This window comes from Sphaeramia orbicularis, unplaced genomic scaffold (assembly GCF_902148855.1).
Source record: "Sphaeramia orbicularis unplaced genomic scaffold, fSphaOr1.1, whole genome shotgun sequence".
Lineage (NCBI taxonomy): Eukaryota > Metazoa > Chordata > Actinopteri > Kurtiformes > Apogonidae > Sphaeramia > Sphaeramia orbicularis.
The window spans coordinates 47,107-59,221 of record NW_021941708.1 but is presented as its reverse complement, the minus strand read 5'-3'; the positions used below and the strand labels follow the sequence as shown (position 1 = coordinate 59,221).

Genomic DNA, 12,115 nt, shown 5'->3' with positions numbered 1-12,115 from the left:
TTCACATAAATTCATGATTTGGATCAGAAAAGTTTCAGAAAAGTTTCTTACAGATTTATGAATTTTCTCAGAAATGTACCACTTGTTTGTCACAATTTGAGTTTTTTCTGCAAATGTATAACTTTTTTATGTCTGCACATTTCTTGTATGTGTGTAAGTTCTTAGTTGTAAATTTACAGTATTCAGTTTCTCATAAATTTGAAACGTTAATCATTTTTTTGCAGATTATTTTATTTGAGGATACAAATTTACAACTTGAACTTTGTCATAAATTTGTGACTTTGTTAGATGTGTGTTTTTTTTAATAGTCTCAGAATATTCTGATAATTTTTTCTCAGATGTGTCCAACTTTAATCTCAGAAATTCTGACTTTGTTGGTAACATTATACTCCATTGGCTCATGTTTTGTTGCTGTTTTTTTTTTTTTTTTTCCGTAAATTTGCCCGACTCGCTCTCATACAAAATATATCAACAAACATAAATATATATACAGGTTTTTGTGTAGGCATACATGTGAGTGTGTCGATACGTGTGATATGATGAGGGTGTGCGCCAACATTTTCTCTGACGTCCATAAATATTCTGTTTCAACAATGACTTTTTCATTTTAATATTGTGTTCCCAGTTCCAGTTCCGCCTTAAATATGGGAATACTTACTAGGGTGGTCCAAAAATTTTTTTTCAGATTCTCTGGATTCGAACCCTGCATTTGGTTCCATATCTGACCAAGTTCCTTCAGTCCAAATTTTATGCAAATTCATATTCAGAGGTGTCCCAGACAGGTGCAGATGTCTGTATATACTCTAACAGAACTGTCCAAGTGAAGAAGGCAGATCAGAAGAATCTGTCATTTTATTCTCCAAATCAAACTGACACTCACATAAAAATGTTCATTAGAAAGTCCTCAACCACTGTTGGTTTATTGAAATGACCAAAAATATTCCTGTGTTCTTTGACAACTTGTTGCCAGTACTGTTTGTGATCTGCATTTGTTGTTCGGCTACAGTTGAAGTCTGGAATAAGCTCCGCCCCTCTGTCAGTGACATCACTGACAGCTTTAGTGGAATGCCCAGTTTTCTCCTCCTTCTGAAAGTCTGCATCATCAGCCCAGTCTACTGGAGGAACTGTTCCGAATGTTTGTGGCAGATCCAAAGGTTCAAACAAACGCATGGTGCTGGTGGAGACAGAAGCCCTGATCTGCTGGAGCGCTTCCAACAGCACAAACTCCATACATTCCTGAAGATCAAACGGCAAGACCGTGTCACCAACGAATCCGTCCTTCTCCGAGCCAATCTCCCCAGCATCGAGACCACTGTGGCTCACCATCGCCTTCGTTGGGCAGGACATGTCAGAAGAACGCCGACAACCCCACTCCCCCGCCAGATCCTGTTCTCACAACTCCAAACTGGCACAAGACCCAGGGGTGCTCCCAAACGTCCATTTTGCGACCAACTGAGGGCCTCGCTCCTTTGCTGCAGCATCGACCGTGCCAACTGAACTGGGAGACCCTCGCCGAGGACCGAACTGTGTGGAGGCGCACCATCATTCAGGGAACAGCCCGCATGGAGCTTCAACGACGTTCTGAAGCACAGGCCAAGAGACAGCCACGTAAAGAGCGGCTCCTCCTTCTTCCTGGACCACCACCACCCTGCCCTGCACAAAGTGTCCCCGGCTTTTCCGCTCTGCTCTGGGCCTGAGCAGCCACATCAAACATCACCACCCCCCCGAACAGCTGAGGGTGATTCTGACACCGACCTAATGCTCGAACACGAGCTACTGCCGATGATGCTTTCCTTCAGAATCTGATGGATTAAGGACATCCCAATGCTTTAGAGGAACCCAGAGAACCTGCATGTAACATCATGGTGTCCACTATCAGCTGCTTCTGCTCTGGTGTCACACTGGAGTCACAGAATGGACCACAACCAGTTCTACACTCCAGTACCACAGATGTGGGCGGAGTTACTTCATCCATATATGTACTCCAGTTCCACAGATGTGGGCGGAGTTACTTCATCCATATATGTACTCCAGTTCCACAGATGTGGGCGGAGTTACTTCATCCATATATTTACTCCAGTTCCACAGATGTGGGCGGAGTTACTTCATCCATATATGTACTCCAGTTCCACAGATGTGGGCGGAGTTACTTCATCCATATATGTACTCCAGTACCACAGATGTGGGCGGAGTTACTTCATCCATATATGTACTCCAGTTCCACAGATGTGGGCGGAGTTACTTCATCCATATATGTACTCCAGTTCCACAGATGTGGACCAAAGCTGTTCAGACTGCTTTCTTGACAACTGAATGTTCAGACTGTGACAGCTTTTGAAGGAATGCAGGATCATCTGCAGGGGCTTTGGCTGGTGACGGGGCTTCAAACCATGCTCTGATGTACAGACCTGCCACAAACAGAAGGAACTGCAGCATTCCATGCTCTTCAGATGCTTTCAAGCGGAACTGCGCTCTGAACATCCACATCTTAAAGCAGTCAGTCGCCTTACTGTGACACTGTGATTCCAGCACTTTAACATTCTGTTTTCCATCTCTGTGGTGGTAGAAGAAGACAGCAAGTGTTTGACCAAGTGTTGGCAGCTTCCCTTGCTGTGGAAAAGTTGCATTCATGGGTCCAACCAGCCAAATGTGACATTTGGATCTGGTTTTCGGTTTGTTGTTTGCTTGTGCTGCTGCAGCCCATATGTATTATCCATTAACAGTCAAAAATAAGCATTAGTAAAATTCCAGGAAATGAACCTGGTGTATGCCTTACTTAACACATATATTCCTAGACCAGGGCTGGTCCGGAGCCTCATGCGTCTCCTCCTCCTCCTTGTAGTGGCTCCTCCCTTTACTGTGGTCAAACCAGCCGCTGGTGTTTTTCTTGTGCGCTGCTCATTGGACAGTTACGATAGATGAGCTGCATGGAGCCAATGTGCGTTCCAGACCACAAAAGTAAGGGTTCATTTCTGCTCCAGGTTAAAGACGCAGACGCAGATGCAGACGCAGACGCAGATGCAGACGCAGACGCAGACAGACAGTTCTGTCCGTCCTTTGTTTATTACTCACGTAATTCTGTCCATTTTCCAGGAGAATATGGAGCAGAACAACTGGGAACTGTGGAGGAAGTGTTGAGTTTGGAAGAGAATCATTTCCATAAAAAGTGATACTTTTCATAGAGCGACTGTATGAGTATGAGTACTGTGTACTTTTGGGGTAATCCTACAACAGATTACCTTCCAAGATACAGAAGTGTGTTTTTTCGTCTGAAATAGGCTTTAAGACTAAATTCAATGATGAATAAAATTATTTTTTCCAATAAATACCTCATGAATTTGGTATTTTGGTATTAGTACTTCATATACCATTAGCAAAAATACTATGAAATGCTTTTACTGTTTACTTTTAGAGTAATCCTACTCCAGAATCCATTCCACACTGCACTTCTGTTTGTTGTATTCAGTGGTTGGAACAGATCAAATGTAAAAAAGATTAAAACTTTTAAAAGTTTATAAGCTCTGTAATTTGTTGCAGCTCCAGACTGTTTTTTTGGTGGAAGAGGGCGGGGCCCAGATGGCTGTGACTGATAATAAAGACTGCAGAGCTGGACCAGCTGAATCCCTCAGACCTTGGTTCTGATAGTTCTGCTCTTCTCTTACAGCTCAGCTCGTTTGTGCCGAAAATGAACAATTAGTCCATTTACAGGAAATTTCAGCAACTTGTGCAACCTGTAAAACATCTGTTTTTCTTCCAAGTTTTTTCCTAAATCCTCTTTTGAATGCATAAACCGAATGCAGGTTCTAATGGAGGTGATCTGAGGCTGTATTTTTTGCCAGGACTGTTGGACCACCCTAGGGAACACTTATGCGCAGCCACACTCCTCCACGATCATGTTGGGGACGTCGCGCTTAACGATGTTGTACTCGTCGTCGAAGTAGAGCATGGACATGGTGCTGAGTTTGGTGGGGATGCAGCAGGAGTTCATGGATCCGGGGCTCATCCCTCGCATTCGGTACTGGTTCACCACCGCCGTGTGGAAAGACGAGGCCGACCCGGGGACGCCGGCCATGTAGGCGGGACAGTTCCCCTCGCAGTAGTTCCCAAAGTACCCCGACGGCGCGATGATCCAGTCGTTCCAGCCGATGAGCCGGAAGTCTATGTAGAACTGCTGGCGGCAGCAGAGGCCGCCGCTGCCGTCGCACTCCAGCCCTCGCTTCCGGATGCGATGTTTGCCGTCGGCCTGTCGCGCCCGCACCACCAGGAACGGCCGGTGCGACTCGTCGTCGCGGTTCAACAGGATGGGCGCCACGCCGTCGGCCTCGCAGCCCTCGCAACGCACGTCCAGGTTCTGCCGCCGGTCGCCTTTCTCGAACACCAGCCGCACGGCGTCGGTCAAGGCGAAGGTGCGCCAGCCGCTGCGCTTCAGCTCCACCCGCTTCTCCACCAGGTTCCACTTACTGGCCAGGCCCGGCTCCTGGTAGTACACCTTGACCGTCACCTTCCGCCGGACCCGCACCTCCAGGAGAGGCGACGACGGCGGCACCAACTTGAAGTAGAGCCAGAGGGTGGCCTGGGACACGTACAGGTTTGGGTTCCCCTCGCTGGAGATCAGGAAGAACAAGCTGGACTGGGACGTCACAATGTCATCTGAGGACGAAGCAAACCGGAGAGTCCGATTAAACCAGGACTGTCCAAGTCATGTTAGTTCAGTTCCATATTCAGCTACATTTGATCTGCAGCGGACCAGAAAAATACTAAGAGAAGAACCCAGAAAGAATGTCAACTGCAGATTTATGGCTTTGTTTTAGTGTAAAAAAAAAAAACAACAACATTAAATTATGAAAATACTCACTTTTATAAACTATCCAAAACAAAAAAAAACCCTGAAAAAACTGAAAATCTAATTAAAAAAAACATAAGAAAAATCAGTGTAATGTTCTCAGTCTTCTTCCTCCACTTCTCATTAGTCCATGTGCATTCTGGATCAGATCTCCAAAGACACTAAACACTGAGGAACAGGAAGAAAAGAGTTCAAACTGGACTGAATTTAATACAGACATTTCAGGTTGGACACATTTGTTCAGGTTAGTCACATTTTATTGGTACAGGAGAGTTTGGAAATGGAAAGAGTTTCACAATTTAATGGGATTTTTTTCGTACTAAAAGAAAAAAATTAAGTTGTTAATTCTAGATTTTTTTTTTTTTTTTGGCTTAATTGAAATTTTTTTTAACTTAATTGAAAAAAAGTTTTTTTGGGCTTAATTGAAGATGTTTTTTAACTTAATTGAAGAATTTTTTTTGGCTTAATTTAAGATTTTTTGCTAAATTTGAGATTTTTTTTTTGTTTGATTCAAGATTTCTTTACTTAATTGAAGTTTTTTGGGGTTTTTTTTTGGCTTAATTCAAGATTTTTTACTTAATTGAAGATTTTTTTTGGCTTAATTGAAGGTTTTTTTGTTTGTTTGTTTGTTTGTTTTTTGCTTAATTGAAGATTTTTTTTTTTACTTAATTGAAGATTTTTATTTTTAATTTTTTTTGCTTAATTTGAAATTTTTTCCTTAATTAAAGCTAAATATTTTTTTTTTTGTTTAATTCAGTTCAAGACTGTGGAATTTTTGCACTTGGCAAAAACATCCCAGGGGCTGAACTGGACCATTTGGGTCAAATGCGGCCCTGGGACGCATGTTTGACACCCCTGATATAGAGACAAACAATCACTGTCACAGTCACACCTATGGGTGAATTAGATTAACCAATTAACCTATCAGTGCATGTGTTTGGATGGTGGGAGGAGCCAGAGTACCAGAGAGAACCCATGCAGACACGGGGAGAACATGTGAACTCCACACAGAAAGGACCCACCCCCATGGACTAAAGGACCCACCCCCATGGACTAAAGGACCCACCCCCATGGACTAAAGGTCCCACCCCCATGGACTAAAGGACCCACCCCCATGGACTAAAGGACCCACCCCCATGGACTAAAGGTCCCACCCCCATGGACTAAAGGACCCACCCCCATGGACTAAAGGTCCCACCCCCATGGACTAAAGGACCCACCCCCATGGACTAAAGGACCCCACCCCCATGGACTAAAGGTCCCACCCCCATGGACTGGTGTTGGAATGGAACCCAGGACCTTCTTACTGGGAGGCACCAGTGCTAACCACTGCTAGGGCTGTTAGAAAATATCGGTTCTACAATATATCATGATATTTCATTTCACAATACTGTATCGATATTTAAAAGTACAGTATGGATATTTTTAGGTATTTATTCAAATGCAGATATGGAGGAGGTTCATTTTTGTTTTTTGTTTTTCTTTATTGTTTATATTTTATTTATTATTGAACACTGTTTTATTCAATCCTGTTTATTTGAATCCTCCTTAAAGCACTTTTTTCTGTCTGAGGCACATGTTGGTTTCTCTGTTTGGATTGAACTCCAATCCTGTTCTGATGTTCGTTGTGAACTAATAGAATGTGAACATTTGAACAGGATCTGAAACTGGAATGTCTGGAAAACAGAAGTTCAGTTTGAACACAGTTGGAACATTTGCTGATAGAACATTAGATCCTGTTGGGATCAAATACAAATGTGTTTAGGATTTGGGCAGATTTCTGCTGGAATTCAATTCTTCCAGGAAAAAAAATCTTAAAAATATATACAATTCTTAAAAAATTAATGAATAAATGAATGTAAAATGAATAGATGATAATAAAAAATTATTTAAAAAATTTTAGCAATACATGAAAATCTGAAAAATATCTATGAATAAATGAATGTAAAATGAATAAATGATATGAACATTATTTTTCAAAAAATCTTAAAAATATATAAAAATCTTATGTCCCATCCATGTCCCATCCAATGTCCCAGCCATCCAAGTTGTATTATAAAATAAAATAAAATAAAATAAAATAAAATGCACAATGTACCTTCTGTTGGCAGTAACATTCAGTGTTGGAGTTAATCACTGACATATGCCAGGCTGCAAAAATCAAATAATATCTGATCCACTTTTTATGGAGTATATTGAAAAAAATATATTTGTGTGTGTTTTTTGCATCAAAAAAATGGTTTGTTTCCATTACAAACACAGCATTTAAAGGGTTAAAAATGTGACAATTATTGAGTGTTTGGTATTTTTATTTACGGCTCAAGTTGATGAAATAGAAAAAAGTTTAAAAGAATTAAAAACAAACTGTATGAAAAAATTTTTTGGCATTGTTCCACAAGTGTGTGAAAAAAGCAAAAGTGGTGTTTGGTAAGAGACGGGATACCGGAGGGTGAAGGACGCACTGAACCCAAACTGAGGCTGGTTTTGGGGATTTTTGGGTGGGTTTTGGGGATTTTTGGGTGGGTTTTGGGGATTTTTGGGTGGGTTTTGGGGATTTTTGGGTGGGTTTTGGTGATTTTTGGGTGATTTTTGGGTGGGTTTTTGGGTGATTTTGGGTGGGTTTTGGGTGATTTTTGGGTGGGTTTTGGTGATTTTTGGGTGATTTTGGGTGGGTTTTTGGGTGATTTTTGGGTGGGTTTTTGGGTGATTTTTGGGTGGGTTTTGGTGATTTTTGGGTGGGTTTTGGGGATTTTTGGGTGGGTTTTTTGGGTGGGTTTTGGGGTGATTTTGGGTGGGTTTTGGGGGATTTTTGGGTGGGTTTTTGGGTGGGTTTTGGGGTGATTTTTGGGTGGGTTTTGGTGATTTTTGGGTGGGTTTTGGTGATTTTTGGGTGGGTTTTGGTGATTTTTGGGTGGGTTTTGGGGATTTTTGGGTGGGTTTTGGGGATTTTTGGGGTGGGTTTTGGGGTGATTTTTGGGTGGGTTTTTGGGTGATTTTTGGGTGGGTTTTGGGGATTTTTGGGTGGGTTTTCGGGTGATTTTTGGGTGGGTTTTCAGGGGATTTTTGGGTTGGTTTTTTGGGGGATTTTTGGGTGGGTTTTTGGTGATTTTTGGGTGGGTTTTTGGTGATTTTTGGGTGGGTTTTTGGTGATTTTTGGGTGGGTTTTCGGGGGATTTTTGGGTGGGTTTTTGGTGATTTTTGGGTGGGTTTTGGTGATTTTTGGGTGGGTTTTTGGTGATTTTTGGGTGGGTTTTCGGGGGATTTTTGGGTGGGTTTTTGGTGATTTTTGGGTGGGTTTTTGGTGATTTTTGGGTGGGTTTTCAGGGGATTTTTGGGTTGGTTTTTTTGGGGATTTTTGGGTGGGTTTTTGGTGATTTTTGGGTGGGTTTTTGGTGATTTTTGGGTGGGTTTTTGGTGATTTTTGGGTGGGTTTTCGGGGGATTTTTGGGTGGGTTTTGGGTGGGTTTATATATATATATATATATATATATATATATATATATATATATATATATATATGCATTCTATTCACAACTAATAGAATATGAACATTTGAGCAGAATCTGAAACTGAAATATCTGTAAAACATAATTGTATTTTCTTTTTTTATTTGTGTGCGTTGTGTGCTTGTAATTTTATTTTCATTTATCTGTAAAAAATGAGTTTTTTCTAACATTTTTTGTGATCCACTTTTTATGTAGTGTATTGAAAAAAAAAATTGTGTGTTTTTTGCATCCAAACAATGGTTTGTTTCCATGACAAACACGGCATTTAAAGGGTTAAAAATGTGACAGTTTTTGAGTATTTGTATTTACGGCTGAAGTTGATGAAATAGAAAAAAGTGTAAAAGAATTCCAAACAAACTGGATGATAGTTTTTTTGGACATTATTCCACAGGTGTGCGCCAAAGGCCCACCTGGTGCTTAGTGGGGGGGGGTACCGGAGGGTTAAGACGCAGTGCAAAGTGTGCGTAAAAGGCGCAGCCGGATACGCAGAGTGTTAAACTGACGCTAAACGGCCGCTGTGTTGCGCACCTCTCTACGTCATCACGCACCTTTCTCCGCGAAGCTAATGATCTCGGAGGTGTCCTCCAGCAGCTCCTCCTTGTTGCTCATCGGGTGTCCGTCCAGACTGGGGATCTCCACCCTCCCGTCCTCGCGCAGCTTCCCCGCGTGCAGCTTCCGCAGGGCCGTCACCATGGCCGCCTTGGGGACCGGGTGCGTGATGTTGGGCCGCTCCCGCATCTGCAGCCGGCCCAGGATGTGCCTCTTCACGGTTTCCATCAAGTCCGCGCTCGGCCTCCCGGAGTCCGGCTCCTCCCCGGGCTGACCGACCCCCCCCCCCGCCGCCGCCGCAGGACGCGCAGGTGTCCGTGTCCCTGGACACCGTGCGCGCCGCCGCGTCCTCCTCCTGGGTGCCGCGGATGGAGAGGACACCGGCCACGAGCAGAGCCAGCCGGAACACGCACAGCCTCATTCTGAGTCCGCGGAGGAGGACAGGAGTGCGCGTGTGTGCGTCTGTAGTCTGAAAGTCTGTGGAGAACAAACTGAAACAGTCCAAATGTGCCGAGGATCCGTGCGTAACTGGCTCAGTCTGACGCACTCAGTCCATGTGCGGGGACCTCCATCACACAGTGAGTCAAACTGGAGTACACTCACACTTTGAACCTCCTTCATCCGTACTTCCACCAGCCGAACCCCCCCCCCCCCCCCCAGACCCAGAGCCGCTTCAGCCCAGACGTCCGTCCGTCACTCCGCGTCCATCCTCCACTAACATCCCACGTGACTCCCGGGCCGCTGGTGCCGGAGTGCCGATGCGCAAGACAGAGCAAGAGCAGGAGAAGGAGGAAGAGGAGGAGGAGGAGGAGGAGGAAGAGGAGGACGGAGCTGCGTTTCCATCCTGGTGTCTGACACGGACTGAGCGAAACAAGCGCACCCAAAAGTTGGCTATATACGGGAGGGGCGGGGCTAAGAGGAGGGCGGGGGCGTGGCATTAACCCTTTCATGCATTCATTAGGAGAACTTTAGCCAGATAGTCTTCTGGGGTGTTTTTATTCCTCTTTAGGCATGAAAAAAACAATGTGTTCAAGTTTTTTTTTTTGAAGGAGTCACAAAAGCGTCCACCCAGCCGGACACCGTGGATTTAACTTCTGAAGCAAAGAAACAGGGATTTAAAACCTAATGTCAGGAAGTAGGTGTTTTTCCATTGACTGTGGAAGTCAGTCTGTCTCATCAGATTTTCAATTAGAAAAGCCACTGAATTCTAGCACTGACATTTTTTACACTAAAATTAAGTATCTGAAGTTTTTGTCTCAGAATTCAACTGTGTTCAAAAATTTAGAATTTAAAAAAAATCCAGATACTTCATTTCAGTGCAAAAACTTCAGTGTTAGAAATTCAATGGCTTTTATAATTCAAAATCTGATGAGACAGATTGACTTCCATAATTGACCCTCAAACTGTGCAAATGTAACTTGTGCATAAAAATGGACCGAATGGAAAAAAGACAATTTTGCCAAAAGTCTCATTTTTCGATTAAAAGTTTTTGCGCTGGTTAGAGGTGGTTTTTCAGACGTAGCACAAATGGAATATCACACAAAACTCCAATGGAAAGACCTTTTTTCACAACTAGAGTCAGGTGAATTAAAAAAAAATGGATGTTGACATACGTTATAACAAGAGAAGAAGAAACATGTGTGTGTGTGTGTGTGTGTGTGTGTGTGGACACACCAGGAAAGCACAGCATTTAGTAAATGTCGTAGCAGATAGAGGAGGAGCACAGAATCTAATGAATCTGTCTGTAAATCAGCACCAGATTTACATTCATCTCCATGTTTTTGGAATGACTTCTGGTGTCATCTGGTGAAAATAAATAAACAAATCATTGCATTTGTGATTTAATGGAAAAACCGACATTACACACTTCTGTTTTTTCAACATTTAGTAAAAATGGGTAAAGTTTTACACAGATGTCCAATGGAAAAGCGACTAGTGATATGGAAAACTATGCAATAAAAACATTTTTAACGCAGCAAATCTGATGTTTTTCACATTTCAACATCCTCTAATCCTAGTTATTCTTCACTTCATGGAGATAATATGCAGAAAAAAAAAAAAAAAAACCTGGTCCGGGTTTACTTGGAACCGGACTGAACTTTTCTATTGGTGTGGAATGTGGAAACTGACACCGAGTTTTACAACACTTTACAACACTTTACAACACCTTACTACAGAGGTGTCAAACTCCTTTTAGGTTTTTTTTTTTTTTTTTTAAGAACAGCACAGTTTACTACGGTGGCCCAGAGGTTCAATAGCCCAAAAAATTTTCCAATATAAGAAAAAAAAAAAGAGAGCAGCCCAAAAATGTATCCACTATAAAAAAAAAAAAAAAGAGAACAGCCCCCCAAAAATGATCCACTCTAAGAAAAAAAAGAGAGCAGGCCAAAAAAAATTATCCACTATAAGAAAAAAAGAGAACAGCCCAAAAAATTATCCACTTTAAGAAAAAAAAAAAAAGAAATAAAGATGATATTGAACCTTCTTTATTTATTTTTTTCCCCAGTGGCCCTAATCTTCTTCCGTACATACCTTGATTATATTATATTGCATAAAAAAAAAAAAAAACTAAAAACGAGTAGCACTTTAATTCATAAATGTGATCTAGGAAAGGCAGAAGGTAAATATTAAACATATATGCTTTTTATGATGTTTGTAACTGGGATGAAGTAAACATCTGTGGAGTATTTTAACATAAAACTGTTTGAAGTGTATTTATTTTTTTACTTAATTGAAGATTTTATTTATTTATTTATCTATTTATTAACTTAACTGAAGATTTATTAATTATCTTTAGACATTTGAGGTTGTTCATATTTGTTCAGGTTAGTCACATTTTATTGGTACAGAAGACTTTGGAAATGTAAATATTTTTTTAAATTTAATGGGTTTTTTTGCACTATAACAAAGACAAAAATGTGAAGTTTATCGGGTTGTCGTCATTATTTACAGACATAATGTCATATTATTTTTTCCATCAAACCCAGTAGTAAATCTGCAGTGGTTCTTCTGTGTTGGTTCTTCTGCTGTTATTATTGGACTGTAGATCAGATTGGTCTGGATGTGGAACCCACACTAACATGAGTTCCACAGCCTGGACTGTGGAGTTTAGACACTTTGGAAATTCATCCCAGGGGTGGGACTGGAACCCTTTTGGCGGGGGGGGGGGGGGGGGGGGGGGGGGGGGGGGGGGGGGGGGGGGGGGGGGGGGGGGGGG

At 42.2% G+C, this 12,115-nt stretch overlaps 1 pseudogene; it reads right to left on the bottom strand.

The window, feature by feature from the left end:
• Nucleotides 1–3,863: 3,863 nt before the first annotated feature.
• On the bottom strand, nt 3,864–9,319 carry LOC115416854 (inhibin beta B chain-like; annotated as a pseudogene).
• Nucleotides 9,320–12,115: the final 2,796 nt, after the last annotated feature.